This window comes from Triturus cristatus, chromosome 7 (genome assembly GCF_964204655.1).
Source record: "Triturus cristatus chromosome 7, aTriCri1.1, whole genome shotgun sequence".
In the NCBI taxonomy this organism is placed as follows: domain Eukaryota; kingdom Metazoa; phylum Chordata; class Amphibia; order Caudata; family Salamandridae; genus Triturus; species Triturus cristatus.
This window is the reverse complement of record NC_140590.1, coordinates 1725793947-1725814689: the sequence shown is the minus strand read 5'-3', so window position 1 is coordinate 1725814689 and position 20743 is coordinate 1725793947. Positions and strand designations below refer to the sequence as shown.

The window sequence follows — 20743 nt, the reverse complement described above, 5'->3', positions numbered from 1 at the left end:
GCTGAACTAACTATAACGGGGGAATTTCATTGGTTTTTTACGAGTGAAATGTCCAGCTAACTATAACATGTGTGAAACCTTTGGTTTTTTCATTGAATTTCTAAGGTTTTTTAAATGCTAATTCCTAACTATAACATGTGTGAAACTCATGTTTTTTTCAGTGAATATATATATATCTATATACATATTTTGAAAATTTTGCGAAGATTCGTCAACCGGCGCCAAAGTTATTCGAAATAGAATGTTGCAGATAATAGGTCCTAACTAGAACTACCTATTGGTGTCCGCCAGTAGGTAATATACATACATACATACATACTTGCATATATATTTATTTATTTAGAGATTAACACATACAGATATATATATATAAGGTTAGTAATTGTAAATTAATTTTATTTTTAGGTTTTTGGGGAAAGCGCCCCCAACCCAACCCCTTTTTAAAACGTATTTTAAAATGATATTTTCTTCTTTATGGGGGTACAAACTAACCCCCCCTTTTAAAAATAATTTCCATTCCCCCTGTTTTAATCTTACTAATGTATGCCTCTAACTCTACCCATCTGTAAACCTTAAACAATACCCTTACCACCCCTATACACTCTACCCATCCCTAAACTCTAAAAATGACCTTACCACTCAATACCGCTTCCCACCCCTAAACCCTAAAAAATACCCTTTCTCCCCTATACCCGTACCTACCACAAACCCTAAAATACCCTTACCACCCTACACTCCTACCTACCAACAAACCCTAAAAAACGACCATCACCACCCTATATCCCTACCCATCCCTAAACACCAAAAATGCCTCTGCCACCCCTAAATACTAATTTATTTATATATATATATACACTGAAAAAACATAGGTTTCAGGGGCGTTATAGTTAGCTGGACATTTCACTAGTACAAAACCATTGAAAGTTATAGTTAGTTCAGCTAACTATAACTCGCGCGCCCGCAATGCACTACTGATCTACATATATAAAAAATATTTATTTTTCAGAAAGACACACATTCACTGGATAATGTCATCAGTGACGTCATCAGTGATGTCACTCACCATGTCATGAGGGATGTAATATGTGACATCATCAGCAGTGCATTGCCGGCGCGCAAGTTATAGTTAGCTGAACTAACTAAAAAGGGGGAATTTCAATGGTTTTGTACGAGTGAAATGTCCAGCTAACTATAACGCCCCTGAAACCTATGGTTTTTTCAGTGAATTTCTAAGGTTTTTTAAATGCTAATTCCTAACTATAACATGTCTGAAACCTATGGTTTTTTTCAGTGAATTTCGAAGGTTTTTTAAAAGCTAATTCCTAACTATAACATGTCTGAAACCTATGTTTTTTTCAGTGAATTTCAAAGGTTTTGTAAATGACAATTTTTAAAAGTGTTCATTGTTATATTAATTTTTTTGATACTGATTTACTACATTTTTTTAAACTATTTATTTTTAGATATTTTATTTTTAAAATTACATTATAATTACATTATATATTACATGACAAAATATATTTTCTCAGAATGAATTACTTTAGTTTAAATACTTTGCAAATAGGCAATAGACTTTTAAGTACAGTAGTTACAATTGTTGCAATTGGCAACACAATTTCAAACCCAATGCAACATTGAGCTCAATGGGAATTTCTAGTTAAATGTAATTAGTTACTTTATGGATTACTTTTCTAACCACAGGACTGGATCCTAGATTCAGTCCTGGGACATCTCCTGTAAACGGATGAGTAAAAGCGTTTTGGTTACACTAGTGATTTTTAAGGAATATTATTGTATTTTAAAAGTTGACACTTAGAAACTTTTCTGGTGAAAACCAGACAATGGATTCTTATGGAAGGAAATACAAGTTACTTGTAAGTACGGTTAGAACTACTTTTCAGGGTCAGTGCTGGGCTAAAAGATGCAGCACTGGGTTCTCTCCTGATAACAGGTGAGTAAATCGGAATTTGTAGTTCGGATGATTTTAGGTGAATATTTTAAAGTTACAAAACTCCACACTTAGAAGAATTTCCAAGTGAAACCAGTCAATGTTAGCCTATGGAAGGAAATTCAAGTTACTGGTAAGTACGTTTAGAATTACTTTTCAAGATCAGTACTGGGCATAAAGATGCAGCACAGAGGTCTCTCCTGATAACAGGTGAGTAAATCGGAATTCGTATTTGGGCTGATTTTACTTTGGTCCAGTATATAAAGAGCCACTTTCCTACACCATCCCCTCCCTTCACCACTGTGCAAACACGCCCAGGGACCCTCAGGATTGAGAAGGAATTAATTCTCCAACTTAAACCGTGCCACATGATGTGTTTGCACACATGTGAACTCAGTTCCCGCCCCCTCCCTTCACCACTGTGCAAAAGCGCCCTGTGGCGTGTTTTAAGTTGGGGGATTAACTCCCCTTGAATACTGAGGGTCCCTGGGGTGCAACTAGCCCACCAGCTACCTCCAGTAAGCGCCACAGAGCAGCGTTGCAGAGAGGTGTAAAAATGGGCATGGCCTCAGACCACCTCTCTACAATGCAGCCCCCTGGCACATACTGGAGGTTTATGGTGGGCTAGTTAGCTCCCAGGGACCCCCGGTATTCAAGGGGAATTTGTTCCCCCTCTGCAAACTCGCCAGGGGGGCGCATTTGCAGAGTGCTACAAGAAGGGGGCGTGGCCTCCGGCACGATTCCGGTCTTTTTCTTTTTTTTTTGTTTAAGAAGGGGGGCTGTGTGGCCCCCTTCTTTTCCTAATATTTTGGCCCTGGGGACCCCATCCCCCAGAGCCTGCCCCCGTAATTTTTTTATTTAAAGAAAAAATTTGGGAAGGGGCCAGCGTGGACCCCCTCCCAAGGCCATAATCGGCCCCGGGAAACCCATTTTTATTTATTATTATTATTTTTTTTAAATTACATTTTGGTGAGGGGGCGTACGGCCCCCCTCCCGGGCCACTTGTAGCCCCGGGGACCCCATCCCCCGGGGCTGGCCCTCTCCGTTGGGGGCCGTGGGGGTCCCCAATCCCCCCATGGTCCCGCCGGCTCCCCACCTCCTGCGGGAGCCGGCATTGCTTTTCCACACGGGGAGCTGCTAAGATGCAGCTCCCCCTGTGGGAAAGCATTTTGCTTTGCTACTTGGAAGAGAGAGCAGGTTTCCTGCTCTCTCTTCCAAATAGCAAAGCAGTTTGCTATGACAGGGTGGGAGCCGCGAGGCTCCCACCCTGCCATAGCAAACTACAGTGTCCCGGGGGTGGGCACCCCAGGACATTGCAGGAGCCGGCCCTGCGGGGTGGCTGTCCCCAGGGCCACAACAAGGCTCCAGGAGGGGGACCACGCTGCCCCCCTCTCATCTTTTACAAAGCCATGAGGGTGGTGGTCCCCGGGGCTGGGGGGTCTGTCATTGATCCCCCCAATTTAAATCTTTAGTGCCCCGGGGAGGTGACGGTCCCTGGGGCGTGTGGGGGAGCTTGAGCCCCCTCACACAGGGTATTTATATATTTTTAAAAAGCCCCGGGGGAGGCGTCCCTGGGGCTGCAGAAGGGCTGTGTGGCCCCCTGTTATGTTATTAAATTAGAGCCCCGGGGCTGGCGGTCCCTGGGGCTCGGGTGGGCGTTAGAGGCTCCCTACATTAAACTATTAAGCCCTGGGGGCGGCAGTCCCCGGGGCTGCGAGGGGGCCGTGTGCCCCTCGTAATTATTCATACTTTGCCCCAGGGCGTGGCGGTCCCCGAGACAGTGTGGGGTGGATTGGGCCCCTGAACACTTTACTTTTATAATGCCCCCAGGATTTGCCCCCCCCCCCCGGGGCTAATTAGCTGAAGCGCGGGAGCCCGCACTTCGTTATTTTTTTTTGATCGGCAAGATCCGTGCAGCCAGTGCGGATTTTCCCAATTTTAAAAAAATATATATATATAATAATTTTTGGCCATAGGGGGTCCTTGTGGGATCCCCTGAGCAGGCCTAGGGGGTCAGGGTGTTTCTACCATGCCCACTTTTCGCGTTTTGTGCGTTTTTTGATTAGGTTTCTTGTGCCTCAGTTCTAACGAGGCACAAGATGGCTGCCAACACTTCCTGATTTGGAGTGTTGATAGCCAATTAGAATACAGCTCTTTTTAAGGAATATTATTGTATTTTAAAAGTTGACACTTAGAAACTTTTCTGGTGAAAACCAGACAATGGATTCTTATGGAAGGAAATACAAGTTACTTGTAAGTACGGTTAGAACTACTTTTCAGGGTCAGTGCTGGGCTAAAAGATGCAGCACTGGGTTCTCTCCTGATAACAGGTGAGTAAATCAGAATTTGTAGTTCGGATGATTTTAGGTGAATATTTTAAAGTTACAAAACTCCACACTTAGAAGAATTATCAAGTGAAACCAGTCAATGTTAGCCTATGGAAGGAAATTCAAGTTACTGGTAAGTACGTTTAGAATTACTTTTCAAGATCAGAACTGGGCATAAAGATGCAGCACAGAGGTCTCTCCTGATAACAGGTGAGTAAATCGGAATTCGTATTTGGGCTGATTTTACTTTGGTCCAGTATATATAGAGCCACTTTCCTACACCATCCCCTCCCTTCACCACTGTGCAAACACGCCCTGTGGCGAGTTTTAAGTTGGGGAAATTATTCCCCTTCAATCCTGAGGGTCCCTAGAGTCCAACTAGCCCACTAGGTACATCCAGTAAGCGCCACAGAGCTGCGTTGCAGAGAGGTGTAAAAAGGGGCGTGGCCTCTGAACACCTGTCTGCAATGCAGCTCCCTGGCGCATACTGGCAATACCTGTTGGGCTATTTGGCCCTCAGGGACCCTCAGTATTGAAAGAGAATTAATTCTCCAACTTAAAACGTGCCACAGGGCGTGTTTGCACAGTGGTGAAGGAAAGGGGCGTTGCCTGAGGTAACATGTCTGCAAACACGCCCTGTGGCACGTTTAAAGTTAGAGAATTAATTCCTCCTCAATCCTGTGGGTCCCTGGGGGCCAACTAGCCCACCAGGTACCTCCAGTATGCGTCAGGGGTCTGCGTTGCAGAGAGGTGTTCAGAGGCCACGTCCCTTTTTACAACACTCTGCAACGCAGCTCCGTGGTGCTTACTGGAGGTACCTGGTGGGCTAGTTGGCCCCCAGGGACCCTCAGGATTGAGAAGGAATTAATTCTCCAACTTAAACCGTGCCACATGATGTGTTTGCACACATGTGAACTCAGTTCCCGCCCCCTCCCTTCACCACTGTGCAAAAGCGCCCTGTGGCGTGTTTTAAGTTGGGGGATTAACTCCCCTTGAATACTGAGGGTCCCTGGGGTGCAACTAGCCCACCAGCTACCTCCAGTAAGCGCCACAGAGCAGCGTTGCCGAGAGGTGTAAAAATGGGCGTGGCCTCAGACCACCTCTCTACAATGCAGCCCCCTGGCACATACTGGAGGTTTATGGTGGGCTAGTTAGCTCCCAGGGACCCCCGGTATTCAAGGGGAATTTGTTCCCCCTCTGCAAACTCGCCAGGGGGGCGCATTTGCAGAGTGCTACAAGAAGGGGGCGTGGCCTCCGGCACGATTCCGGTCTTTTTCTTTTTTTTTTGTTTAAGAAGGGGGGCTGTGTGGCCCCCTTCTTTTCCTAATATTTTGGCCCTGGGGACCCCATCCCCCAGAGCCTGCCCCCGTAATTTTTTTATTTAAAGAAAAAATTTGGGAAGGGGCCAGCGTGGACCCCCTCCCAAGGCCATAATCGGCCCCGGGAAACCCATTTTTATTTATTAATTTTTTTTTTTTTAAATTACATTTTGGTGAGGGGGCGTATGGCCCCCCTCCCGGGCCACTTGTAGCCCCGGGGACCCCATCCCCCGGGGCTGGCCCTCTCCGTTGGGGGCCGTGGGGGTCCCCAATCCCCCCACGGTCCCGCCGGCTCCCCACCTCCTGCGGGAGCCGGCATTGCTTTTCCACACGGGGAGCTGCTAAGATGCAGCTCCCCCTGTGGGAAAGCATTTTGCTTTGCTACTTGGAAGAGAGAGCAGGTTTCCTGCTCTCTCTTCCAAATAGCAAAGCAGTTTGCTATGACAGGGTGGGAGCCGCGAGGCTCCCACCCTGCCATAGCAAACTACAGTGTCCCGGGGGTGGGCACCCCAGGACACTGCAGGAGCCGGCCCTGCGGGGTGGCTGTCCCCAGGGCCACAACAAGGCTCCAGGAGGGGGACCACGCTGCCCCCCTCTCATCTTTTACAAAGCCATGAGGGTGGTGGTCCCCGGGGCTGGGGGGTCTGTCATTGATCCCCCCAATTTAAATCTTTAGTGCCCCGGGGAGGTGACGGTCCCTGGGGCGTGTGGGGGAGCTTGAGCCCCCTCACACAGGGTATTTATATATTTTTAAAAAGCCCCGGGGAAGGCGTCCCTGGGGCTGCAGAAGGGCTGTGTGGCCCCCTGTTATGTTATTAAATTAGAGCCCCGGGGCTGGCGGTCCCTGGGGCTCGGGTGGGCGCTAGAGGCTCCCTACATTAAACTATTAAGCCCCGGGGGCGGCAGTCCCCGGGGCTGCGAGGGGGGCATGTGCCCCTCGCAATTATTCATACTTTGCCCCAGGGCGTGGCGGTCCCCGAGACAGTGTGGGGTGGATTGGGCCCCTGAACACTTTACTTTTATAATGCCCCCAGGATTTGCCCCCCCCCCCGGGGCTAATTAGCTGAAGCGCGGGAGCCCGCACTTTGTTATTTTTTTTTGATCGGCAAGATCCGTGCAGCCAGTGCGGATTTTCCCAATTTTAAAAAAAATATATATATATAATAATTTTTGGGCATAGGGGGTCCTTTTGGGATCCCCTGAGCAGGCCTAGGGGGTCAGGGTGTTTCTACCATGCCCACTTTTCGCGTTTTGTGCGTTTTTTGATTAGGTTTCTTGTGCCTCAGTTCTAACGAGGCACAAGATGGCTGCCAACACTTCCTGATTTGGAGTGTTGATAGCCAATTAGAATACAGCTTGTGCATGGCAGGGTGTGCGGATCCAGCGCAGCCATATATATTTATGTGATTTTGATCTTGATTTTCTCAGGAACTATTGAACGGATTTACACCATTTAAGCAAAAGGCACGACTCTGAACCAAGGTCTACCTTTCTGCCAAATTTGGTGTAATTCTGTTCAGCAGTTCGGGCTGTAGCTGCGACTAACGGTCCCTATGGAAAATTGCATGGGGAAAACACATTTTTGGGACCCCTCTTTTTCTCGGCCCCCGCTTGACGAATCACCCCGAGACTTTCATGATAGGAGCAGACCAGAGCAGGCCACAAGTTTTTAAAATTTCGCGAAGATTCGTCAACTGGCGCCAAAGTTATTCCAAATAGAATGTTGCAGATTTCCTATAGATAATAGGTCCTAACTATAACTACCTACTGGCAACCGCCAGTAGGTTATATATCTACATGGTCATGTGATCAAAGCCGTTTGTTTCCGGCTGAAACGAGTCATGGCGACAAGGTAATAGCATAATAAAATCACTGGAAAAGAATTGGGTCTGCACTTGCCTTCTTCAAGCGGAAAGGGGATTGACAAGCAGGCATGTGGATATATATATTACCTACTGGCAGTCGCCAGTAGGTAGTTATAGTTAGGACCTATTTTCCATAGGAAATCCGCAACATTCTATTTGGAATAACGTTGGCGCCGATGGACGAATCTTTGCGAAAGTTTCCAAACTTTTGGCCAGCTCCGGTCCGCTCCTATCCTGAAAATTTTATGGTGATTCGTCAAGTGGGGGCCGAGAAAAAAGGGGGGTCCCAAAACGCGTTTTCTCTATGCATTTTCCCATAGGACCTGTTGACGCAGCTACAGCCCGAACTGCTGAACGTAATTACACCAAATTTGGCAAAGAGGCGGTCCTCAGTTCAGACTCGCGCCTTTTGCCTAAATGGGGTAAATCCGTTTAGTAGTTCCTGAGAAAATTAGAGTTAAAAGGATAGATATATCTGGGCGGAGCCTAACCACACATCTCATTGTGAGATCTGATTGGCTGTCAGTACTTCATCCAAGAAGTGTTGGCAGCCATCTTGGGACCAGTATACATGATAGCACCGCATTAAAAATCATTGCAGTTAATAGAAGGTTTTAAGACTTTAGTTACATTATAAATCATTTGTTGGTGGTACCATACTCATTTTAGGAATTGTGGTGTGTTCTAAGGTGATTTTACCATGTGAAAAAGCCATCTCCTGTGATATCATGAATCATGTTTGAGAGAAAACTATTTTCTCATGCTTTTCCCACAGAGGTTTGGAAGGTGATCTATAAGCTAAACTGAGAGCATATTTTCTGTAAATTCACATTATCTTTCTCAGTCATGTGAGAATGAAGTGTGACATTCTCAGTAAAACATGTACATCCAACAAGGGCAGAGACTGTCAGTTGATTCCTTTGTGTTCTACTGCAGCTTCCCAGAGTGTTCTAAAGAACAACTAGAGCGCCAACATTCCTACTTATGACAAACGTATTGCACACCTGAAGCCATCTTGATTGGAATAAAGTGGTAACTCTTAAAACATTTAATTTAAAAAGGAACAAAATGAGGGGGTTCATTTTGCCATAGAAAGTATTATTAGTGCTGCAGAAAGAAAAATTAGGGCACATTTTGACCTCTCAAATCCTCTTCTATTTCATAAAAATATTCTGACATGCAGACTGAAACATGCACTTTGAATACCAGCAGCAGACTTCCCTGGTGAGCAGTAGCTTTACTACAGTGATCTAATGAGCAACTAGAGTGCTAACATTCAGAATTTATGGCAAATGTGTGACACATCTGGATGCCTTCTTGAAGGAACCAAAGTAAAAAACTGAAAGTATTTCCTACTGAGGAGACTGCAGTAAATGAGGAAATTAAGAAACTTCATAACAAATAAATCTCCCAAGATGGCCACCAGAGACGAAATAGCCCGAATGCAGCCCAAATATCACCCAGATGTAGCCCAAGTATAGCCCAATGACAGAATGTCCCAGAGTGTTCTTAAGAACAACTAGAGCGCTTACTGTCTTACTTATGACAAACGTATGGCACACCTGAAGCCATCTTGATTGGAATAAACTGGTAACACTTAAAACATTTAATTTAAAAAGGAACACAATGAGGGGGTTCATTTTGCCATAGAAATTATGATTAGTGCTGAAGAAATAAAAATTAGGGCACATTTTGAGTGACTTCTCAAATCCTCTTCTATTTCCTAAAAAGAATTCTGAAATGCAGACTGAAACATGCACATACCAGCAGCAGACTTCCATGGTGAGCAGTAGCTTTACTACAGTGATCTAATGAGCAACTAGAGTGCTAACATTCAGAATGTATGGCAAATGTGTGACATATCTGAATACCTTCTTGATGGAATCAAAGTAAAAAACTGAAAGCATTTCCTAATGAGGAGACTGCAGTAAATGAGGAAATTAGGAAACTTCATAACAAATAAATCTCCTAAGATGGCCACAAGAGACAAAAGAACCCAAATGCAGCAAAAATAACACCCAGATGTAGCCCACATGTAGCCCAATGACAGAAGTGTGCTAAACACTTCTTTTTTGTGTATTTGCAGTTTTATAGTGCAGACTTGTCAGGTATTGGAGTGCTTTACATGAGCATTGGTGACATCACACAAGACCAAATTCATGTTGGTTGTAGACATGGGGAGACTAAGTGATTTGACCAGAATCACAGAATGTTGAGCTGAAGCAGAAACTCCAACCTGGTTCCCCAGTTGCAAAGTCTGCAGCTCTGGAAGTAACCCCACATCCTCTCCCCTAGGAGCAACATTTAATCAAGTGGTCAACTGGATACAAAAACATAAAGATTACAAATAATTTAAAAGTTCTTTGTCGCTATTTGAAAACTCAGAAAATATGTCCTCCTTTTAGTTGCTTAGAGCACTAACCATAATTTTCATGCAAATAAGACCCTCTCATATATGTAATTTCTAAAGGAAATGCTCTAGGTATTACAGTTTTGATTACATCAAGATGGCGTCAGGCGTTCCACACTTTTGTAATAAATATAGAATGTTAGCAATCTGGTTGTTCATTGGGATACTGTTGAGAGGCAGAGGCCAGGGGCACGGACTCTGAAAATTGAAGGATGTTAGGAGAGTGCAGAGGCAACAATTTGACCACACTGGGCAGGCAGGAAGGGCAGTGGCAGCACAACAGACTATGGAGGGCAGTGGAAAGGGGGGCAGGGGCAACAAACAAACAATACAGGACTGGCAAGAGAGGCTGTGGCAATATAATAGACCATTGTGGGCAGAAGGAAGAGGCAGTGGTAGTACAACCGTACATGCCAACAGACACGTTTCAGCCAGGAAACCTCCAATGTTTTTGAGCTCAAATGGGCTTTATTTGATCTATCTCCTGTCTACAATCTCCTCTTTTTCAATGTAACTCAAAGGGGAAAATCAATACCCCAGTATTTTTTCAAAATCTCCCTGTTGCAAAGTTCAAAATGTTCGCAAGTATGGTACATTGGATCATGGTAGGCAGGAGGAATTGGGGTAGGGACATGGAATCTGATAACAGAGGACAGGAGGGACATGGAGAGGTGCACCAAACTGACCCTACAGGGCAGGCATCAGGGTTTGCAGCAGCACAATACACCACACAGGGCATGCGGGACGGGAGTTCAGCACAACAATCCATAGAAAGCAATAAGGAGGGGACAGGACCATGCACATGGACAACAGAGAACAGAGGGGAAAGAGGCAATAGTAGCTAGCTGACCATAATGGAAAGACAGGAGAGTAAGCTGCAGCATAACAGACCATAAAGGGCAGGAGGGACGGATCAGGGGCATTACAATGGAACAGACAAGCCAGGAGGGAGGGAATAGGGGTGTGCACATGGAAACTGAGGGCTTGGGGCAAGGGGGCAGGGCAGGAGCAGCAAGATGACCATGGAGGTCAAGCAGGATGGGCATTAGAAACAAGACACACCATGGAGAGCAACAGTGAGACTATGATGGCATACACACAGACCATGGAGGGAAGGTGGGAGGGGGCATGGCAGCACAGAAGACCATGCATGGCAAGCAGGAGTGTTAGTGGCAGCACAATGGCTATGATGGGCAAGAAGGAGGGTGCAGGGGCATTCACAAAGGACCATGGAGGATAGAAGGGAGGGTCAGGACCTGGGCACAGACAAGAGAGTTCAGGGGAAGGAACCTCCCAACAAACCGCGCGGGGCAGGCAGGAGGAACAGTTGCAGCACAACAGACCAGCGAGGGCAGAAGGGTGTGGCAGTAAAATGGACCTTGGAGGACAGGAGGAAGGGGATAGGGTCATGGCATGTGGACAGGCAGGGTGGAGGTGGCAGGGACAAGTTACCGTCATCTGACAATGGTAGGCAGGTGGGAGGGGAGTGGCAGCTCAACAGAACACTCAGAGTAGATAGGAGTGGCAGGTCCATGGACATGGTGGGCAAAAAGGATAGAGCAGGGGCATGCAAAAAGACATTGGAGGGCAGGGGGAAGGAGAATAGGGGCAGCAAGCTAAGCACAGAGGCTAAGCAGGAGGTCAATGATGGGCCATAGAATTGGGCAATGGAGGGCAGGAGGAGTGGACTGGTATATCATGCTAAATGGAGGGCAGTGGCAGCACATCAGACCATGCATGGCAGGAGGGAGGAGGCTAGTCCATGGATTCAGACAACAGAGGATAGGGAGGAGGTGAATGGGGCAGCAAGCTAACTGTTCAGAGAAGGTGGGTATTAGGAACTTTATTGTTTTTAAAATGTGTGTCTGTGCGAACTAATTAAAATATGAACAAGTATGCAGCATAATCTCACTTTTATTCAGGAAGAAGAGGACGTTTGTGACTGTGACTCCGGGCTCACTTGGCAGAAACACCCCCTGACCCTCCACCCCCATCGAAAAATGTAATGCCCGTAAAAAGGGTAGGTGGACGCAGTGTTACATAGAACATAGTCCTGAGAGCACGATTGAAAATGAAAACTAGATATAGTATATGGTATAAACTATGCACCAAAAAGTGTGATATAAGATGAACCGGGGCATGAAATATAAAATGCAATACATTGTGCGCAATGACAGATTCATTGGAGAGCGCGAGATAGCACAGGCACTAGCATGTGCTATGCGATATGCGCCTTGGAGTGCAATATGCACAGGGCAGTGTTGTGTAACCTAACTAGTCTCTAAAGTTGTAATATAAAATATGTGCTGGAGAGTGTAACGTTCCATATGCACTGTGACAAAGATATGGATGCCAGATTGTAATATGTATGGCATAGCGCTGTGCGTTATAACATAGGCATCGAGGAAGGCACGTTAGATGGGGCAATATAACCCGTGCGAAGGCAAGTGTGGCATGACATATTCACGGGGTGGTGTTACAGTCCACATGGGCTAGAGAGTGTCTTAGCATACCCACTAGCTGGTGGAATACAACACAGAGGTGTGTGGCACTCAGCGGCCACTGGTGGGTGTAACACAGCATTGGGCTCAGCCAGGAGCATGCTGTGATCTCAAGTGAGGTTCGTTTCCTTTCCAGAGAGTAAATTAAAAAGTATTACACATCCGGCGGTGGATGTGTGTTTTATTAACCGTGAGGGGGGTTTCTTGCATAGTTTGATCGAATTTTTGTCGAATTCCCTTTGAATGGCTTGGTGTGCGTGTGTATTAAATGTGCCCGTCAATAGCTACCCATGTTTGTATAAATAAACAACAAGGGTGTCTACTTGGAGAGTACCCTCCGGCGGGGGCGCCAGGAGTAGGCACGGTAGGGTGTCAGAACGGCAGAGCTTCACTAGCGGTGTAAATACATTCCACGTGGATTCATTGTATGCATAGTCGCCTTTTAATGAATATCATGCAAATCGTCATGGTGATAGGTACATACGGTTTGTCCAGCATGTCGTAGGTGTTTATATAAATATATATTTTTTTAAAATAATAAAAAACAAAGGCTGGCCCCGGGGGATGGGGTCCTCGGGCCATAAGTGGCCTGAGGAGGGGGGCAGCGCAGCCCCCCTCCTAAAGAATTAAAAAAAAAAAGGCCATGACCCAGGGGTTGGGGTCCCCGGGGCCGATTAAGGCCTTGGGAGGGCCAAATTAATTTTTTTCAACAAAAAAAAAAGGGTGCAGGCCCTGCGGGATAGGATCCCCAGGGCCAATAAATTAGAAAAAGAAGGGGGGCCACACAGCCCTCCTTCTTCTTTAAAAATAAAATAAATAAAAGACGGCATCGCGCCGGAGGCCACACCCCCTCCTTGCAGCACTCTGCAAACACGCCCCCTGGCCAGTTGTAAGTTGGGAAATTAATTGCCCTTCAATAGTGAGGGTCCCTGAGGGCCAACTAGCCCAACAGGCATCTCCATTTTGCGCCAGGGAGCTGCGTTGCAGACAGGTGTTCTGAGGCCACACCCTTTTTTACACCTCTATGCAATGCAGCTCTGTGGCGCTTACTGGAGGTACCTAGTGGGCTAGTTTGACCCTAGGGACCTTAGGATTCAAGGGGACTTATTCTCTCAACTTAGAACAGCCACAGGGCGTGTTTACACAGTGGTGAAGGGAGGGGGCGGGGCCTGAGGTGACGTGTGCAAACTAGCCCACCAGGTACTTCCAGTAAGCGCCACTGCTCTGCGTTGCAGAGAGGTGGTGCAGGCAGTGCCCCTTTTTACACCTCTGTGCAATGGCACTTAGTGGACGTACCTAGTGGACTATTTTGCCACTAGGGACCCTCAGGATTCAAGGGGTCTTAATCTCCCAACTTAAAAAACGTCCACAGGGCGTGTTTACACAGTGGGGAAGGGAGGGGACGTGGCCTGAGCTGACGTGTGCAAACACGCCCTATGGCGTGTTTTAAGTTGTGGAATAATTCCCCTTCAATCCTGAGGGCCCCTGGGGGCTAACTAGCCCACCAGGTGCTTCCAGTAAGCGCCACTGAGCTGCGTTGCAGAGAGGTGGTCCAGGCCGTGCCACTTTTTACACCTCTCTGCAACGCAGCTCTGTGGCGCTTACTGGAGGTACCTAGTGGGCTAGTTGGACCCTAGGGACCCTCAGGATTCAAATGAACTTAATCTCCCAACTACAAACGTCCACAGGGCGTGTTTACAGTGCGGAAGGGAGGGGACAGGGCCTGAGTTAACATATGCAATCACGCCCTGTGGCGTGTTTTAAGAGGTAGTTTTAATCCCCTGCCCTATTATATACTAGGGGCTTACAAAGGAGGTCATGCTAATCACAGGGGGACCCCAACGCATAGTGTTCCCTTGTGTATGTAGGTGTTTTCACTGTATTCTGAGTGTCTTTTAACATAGCTCTGGCTCTAGGACTGGTTAGTCAGACTCAGTTACCACCAGTATCCGTCTGAAAAAGTTGAGGGTACAGGATGATTTTACAACAAGGCTTCTTTCTGCTCTTCTGTTTGTTCTTTCTGCACGTTATATTTCTTCCTGCACTTTTCTTCGTCTTTGAGGACTTCTGTTGCTTCTTTCTGCATTTCTTTTTTTTCTTTCTGTGCGTTTTTCCTTCTTTCTTCACATGTCCTATCTCTGTAGGCATAGTTAGAAATTAGCATTTAAAAAACCTTAGAAATTCACTGAAAAAAACACAGGTTTCAGGGGCGTTATAGTTAGGAATTAGCATTTAAAAAACCTTAGAAATTCTCAGAAAAAACCATAGGTTTCAGGGGCGTTATAGTTAGCTGGACTTTTCACTCGTACAAAACCATTGAAATTCCCCGGTTATAGTTAGTTCAGCTAACTATAACTCGCGCGCCCGCAATGCACTGCTGATGACGTCACCTATTACATCACTCACGACATGGTCAGTGACATCACTCATGACAACACTGATGACATCTCAAATGACATCACTGATGACATCATCCTTGTGATAGAGTGGCAGACCTCCTCGCCCCCTAATATAACCTTTGATACACACATTCAAAAATAGAAACTAAAATTTTCAAAACAATGGACATACCAATACCAGTTACAACAACCTATTCAGTAATTCTAAGATCCACATTTTGCAGAGTGCTGCAGCGAGTTTGCAGAGTGCTGCAAGGAAGGGGCGTGGACTCCGGCGTGATGCCGGTCTTTTATTTATTTTATTTTTTTAAGAAGGAGGGCTGTGTGGCCCCCCTTCTTTTTCTAATTTACTGGCCCTGGGGACCCCATCCCCCAGGGCCTGCATCCTAATTTTTTTTGTTGAAAAAAATAAATTTGACCCTCCCAAGGCCTTAATCGGCCCCGGGACCCCAACCCCCGGGTCATGACCTTTTTTTTCTTTTTTATTCTTCAGGAGGGGGCTGCGTTGCCCCCCTCCTCAGACCACTTATGGCCCCGGGGACCCCATGCCCCGGGGCCAGCCTTTGTTTTTTATTATTTTTAACAAAATATATATATTTATAGAAAAACCTAGGACATGCTGGACAAACCGTATGTACCTATCACCATGACGATTTGCGTGATGATCATTAAAAGGCGACTATGCATAGAATGAATCCACATGGAATGTATTTACACCGCTAGTGAAGCTCTGACGTGTCTGACGCCCTACCGTGCCTAATCCCGGCGCCCCCGCTGGTGGGTACTCTCTAAGTAGACACCCTTGTCGTTTATTTATACAAACATGGGTAGCTATTGACGGGCACATTTAATACACACGCACACCAAGCCTTGCAAAGGGGATTCGACAAAAATTCGACCAAACTATGCAAGAAACCCCCCTAACGGTTAATAAAACACACATCCACTGCCGGATGTGTAATACTTTTTATTTTACTCTCTGGAAAGGAGACGAACCTCACTTGAGAGTCACAGCATGCTCCTGGCTGAGCCCAATGCTGTGTTACACCCACCAGTGCCCACCGAGTGCCTCACACCTCTGTGTTGTATTCCACCAGCTAGTGCGTATGCTATGACACTCTCTAGCCCATGTGCACTGTAACACCACCCCGTGAATATGTCATGCCACACTTGCCTTCGCACGGGTTATATTGCCCCATCTAACGTGCCTTTCTCGATGTGTATGTTATAACGCACAGCGCTATGGCATACATATTACAATCTGGGATCCATATCTTTGTCACAGTGCATATGCAACGTTACACTCTCCAGCACATATTTTATATTACAACTTTAGAGACTAGTTAGGTTACACAACACTGCCCTGTGCAATTACACTCCAAGGCGCATATCACATAGCACACGCTAGTGCCTGTGCTATTTCGCGCTCTCCAATGAATCTGTCATTGCGCACAATGTATTGCATATAATATTTCACGCCCGGTTCATCCCATGTCACACTTTTTGGTGCATAGTTTATACCATATACTATATCTTTTCATTTTCAATCGTGCTCTCAGGACTATGTTCTATATAACACTGCGTCCACCTACCCTTTTCACGGGCATTACATTTTGCGATGGGGGTGGAGGGTTAGGGGGTGTTTCTTCCAAGTGAGCCCGGAGTCACAGTCACAAACGTCCTCTTCTTCCTGAATAAAAGTGAGATTATGCTGCATACTTGTTCATATTTTAATTAGTTCGCACAGACACACATTTTAAAAACAATAAAGTTCCTAATACCCACCTTTTCTGAACAGTTAGCTTGCTGCCCCATCCACCTCCTCCCTATCCTCTGTTGTCTGAATCCATGGACTAGCCTCCTACCTCCTGCCATGCATGGTCTGATGTGCTGCCACTGCCCTCCATTTAGCATGATGTACCAGTCCACTACTCCTGCCCTCCATTGCCCAATTCTATGGCCCATCATTGACCTCCTGCTTAGCCTCTGTGCTTAGCTTGCTGCCCCTATTCTCCTTCCCCCTGCCCTCTGATGTCTTTGTGCATGCCCCTGCTCCATCCTTTTTGCCCACCATGTTCCATGGACCTGCAACTCCTATCTACTCTGAGTGTTCTGTTGAGCTGCCACTCCCCTCCCACCTGCCTAGCATTGTCAGATGACTGTAACCTGTCCCTGCCACCTCCACCCTGCCTGTCCACATGCCATGCCCCTATCCCCTTCCTCCTGTCCTCCATGGTCCATTTTACTGCCACACCCTTCTGCCCTTCCTGGTCTGTTGTGCTGCAATTGCTCCTCCTGCCTGCCCCGCGCGGTCTGTTGTGAGGCCCCTTCCCCTGAACTCTCTTGTCTGTGCCCAGGTCCTGACCCTCCCTTCTATCCTCCATGGTCCTTTGTGCATGCCCCTGCACCCTCCTTCTTGCCCATTATAGCCATTGTGCTGCCACTAACCTTCCCGCTTGCCATGCATGGTCTTCTGTGCTGCCATGGCCCCTCCCAACTTCCCTATGTGGTTAGCTAGCTGCCCCTGACCCCCTCCCTTCTTCCCTCCATGGTCTGTGTGTATGCCATCATAGTCTCATTGTTGCTCTCCATGGTGTGTCTTGTTTCTAGTGCCCATCCTGCCTGACCTCCATGGTCATCTTGCTGCTCCTGCCCTGCCCCCCTGCCCCCAGCCCTCTGTTTCCATGTGCAGACCCCTATTCCCTCCCTCCTGGCTTGTCTGTTCCATTGTAATGCCCCTGATCCGTCCCTCCTGCCCTTTATGGTCTATTATGCTGCGCAGCTTTCTCTCCTGTCTGTCCATTATGGTCAGCTAGCTACCAGTGCCTCTTTCCCCTCTGTTCTTTGTTGTCTATGTGCATGGTCCTGTCCCCTCCCTATTGCTTTCTATGGATTGCTGTGCTGCACTCCCGTCCCGCATTCGCTGAGTGGTGTATTGTGCTGCTGCAAACCCTGATGCCTGCCCTGTAGGGTCAGTTTGGTGCACCTCTCCATGTCCCTCCTGTCCTCTGTTATCCGAGTCCATGTCCCTACCCCAATTCCTCCTGCCTACCATGATCCAATGTACCATACTTGCGAACATTTTGAACTAGGTAAGAGGGAGATTTTGAAAAAAAACTAGGGTATTGATTTTCCCCTTTGAATTACATTGAAAAAGAGGAGATTGTAGATAGGAGACAGATCAAATAAAGCCCATTTGAGCTTAAAAACATTGGACGTTTCCTGGCTGAAACGGGTCTGTTGGCATGTATGGTTGTACTACCACTGCCTCTTCCTTCTGCCCACAATGGTCTATTATATTGCCACAGCCTCTCTTGCCAGTCCTGTATTGTTGGTTTGTTGCCCCTGCCCCCCTTTCCACTGCCCTCCATAGTCTGTTGTGCTGCCACTGCCCTTCCTGCCTGCCCAGTGTGGTCAAATTGTTCCATCTGCACTCTCCTACCTGCCTTAAATTTTCAGAGTCCGTGCCCCTGGCCTCTGCCTCTCAACAGTATCCCAATGAACAACTAGATTGCTAACATTCTATATTTATTACAAAAGTGTGGAATGCCTGACGTCATCTTGATGTAATCAAAACTGTAATACCTAGAGCATTTCCTTTAGAAATTACATATGAGAGGGTCTTATTTGCATCAAAATTATGGTTAGTGCTCTAAAAAACGAAAATGAGGACATATTTTCTGAGTTTTCAAATAGCGACAAAGAACTTTTACATTATTTTTAATCTTTATGTTTTTTTATCCAGTTGACCACTTGATTAAATGTCGCACCTAGGGGAGAGGATGTGGTGTTACTTCCAGAGCTGCAGACTTTGCAACTGGGGAACCAGGTTGGAGTTTCTGCTTCAGCTCAACATTCTGTGATTCTGGTCAAATACCTTAATCTCCTCATGTCTACAACCAAAATGAATTTGATCTTGTGTGATGTAACCAATGCTCATGTAAAGCACTCCAATACCTACAAGTCTGCACTATATAAAACTGCAAATACACAAAAAAGAAGTGTTTAGCACACTTCTGTCATTGGGCTATACATGGGCTACATCTGGGTGATATTTGGGCTACATTTGGGCTCTTTTGTCTTTGGTGGACATTTTGGGAGACTTATGTGTTATGATGTTTCCTAATTTCCTCATTTACTACAGTCTCCTCAGTAGAAAATACTTTCAGTTTTTTACTTTGATTCCATCAAGAAGGCATTCAGATGTGTCACACATTTGCCATAAATTCAGAATGTTAGCACTCTAGTTGCTTATTAGATCACTGTAGTAAAGCTACTGCTCACCAGGGAAGTCTGCTGCTGGTATTGAAAGGACATGTTTCAGTCTGCATGTCAGAATTTTTTTATGAAATAGAAGAGGATTTGAGAGTTACTCAAAATGTGCCCTAATTTTTATTTCTGCAGCACTAATCATACTTTCTATGGCAAAATGAACCCCCTCATTTTGTTCCTTTTTAAATTAAATTTTTTAAGAGTTACCACTTTATTCCAACCAAGATGGCTTCAGGTGTGCCAAACGTTTGTCATAAGTAGGACTGTTAGCGCTCTAGTTGTTCTTTAGAACACTCTGGGAAGCTGCAGTAGAACACAAAGGAATCAACTGACAGTCTCTGCCCTTGTTGGATGTGCATGTTTTACTGAGAATTTCACACTTCATTCTCACATGACTGAGAAAGATAATGTGAATTTACAGAAAATATGCTCTCAGTTTAGCTTATAGATCACCTTCCAAACCTCTGTGGGAAAAGCATGAGAAAATAGTTTTCTCTCAAACATGATTCATCATATCACAGCAGAAGGCTTTTTCACATGGTAAAATCATATTAGATCACACCACAATTCCTAAAATGAGTATGGTACCATCAACAATTGATTTATAATGTAACTAAAGTCTTAAAACCTTCTATTAACTGCAATGCTTTTTAATGAGGTGCTATCATGTATATTGGTCCCAAGATGGCTGCCAACACTTCTTGGATGAAGTGCTGACAGCCAATCAGATCTCACAATGCGATGTGTGGTTAGGCTCCGCCCAGATATATGTGATTTTACCTTTGATTTTCTCAGGAACTACTCAACGGATATACACCATTTAAGTAAAAGGCACGAGTCTGAACTGAGGACTACCTCTTTGCCAAATTTGGTGTAATTCCGTTCAGCACTTCGGGCTGTAGCTGCGTCAACTGGTCCTATGGGAAAATGCATGGGGAAAACATGTTTAGGGAACCCCCTTTTTTCTCGGAGCCCGCTTGACGAATCACCGTGAAATTTTCAGGATAGGAGCGGACCGGAGCTGGCCAAAAGTTTTGAAAATTTCGCGAAGATTCATCAATCGACGCCAACGTTATTCCAAATAGAATGTTGCCAGTAGGTAATATACGCACATATGTATGTATGTATATATATATATATATATATATATATATATATATATATACACATATATACACAGACACACACACATACTTACTTTAAAAATACACACTTATAAAGGCATGCATGGTAAAGGCATGAGCAGTAAGGAATTGCAGTGTAAGGGCACTAAGTGGTAAATGATGCATGGTAAATACATTTCGTGGTAAAGGCTGCATGGTAAAGTCATTGCATGATAATGCCTGCATTGTAAAGGCTGTTTCCCAGCTAATGTGATTCAATCTATGTACAAACCTGCTTTAACAAGGACACCAGTAGCAAATGAGCCTGAAGACATTTGGTTGGCCTAGGAAACCATGCAACAAATATCAGACATGGAAATCACTCAACCCAAGAAATTAGGAAGGAACGAGAAGCCTGTTTCTTGTAATTTGTCAGAAAAATACGATTTGTACCCAAATACAACACTGAAACTGAGACACTCTAGTCATGTCTGGAAATCAGTGGCGTATGAAGGGGGGTGCGGTGTGTGCGCACCGCCCCGGGTGTTATCACTGAGGGGGGTGTCAAAATGGCACAAATAGGTGTTTTAAACACATAT

At 45.8% G+C, this 20743-nt stretch overlaps 1 protein-coding gene across 1 annotated transcript in view; it reads left to right on the top strand.

Annotated features, from left to right (window-relative positions):
* LOC146812904 (uncharacterized) overlaps nucleotides 1-20743 on the top strand; it is a 206839-nt gene that overhangs the window by 27503 nt on the left and 158593 nt on the right. The window lies entirely within an intron of this gene.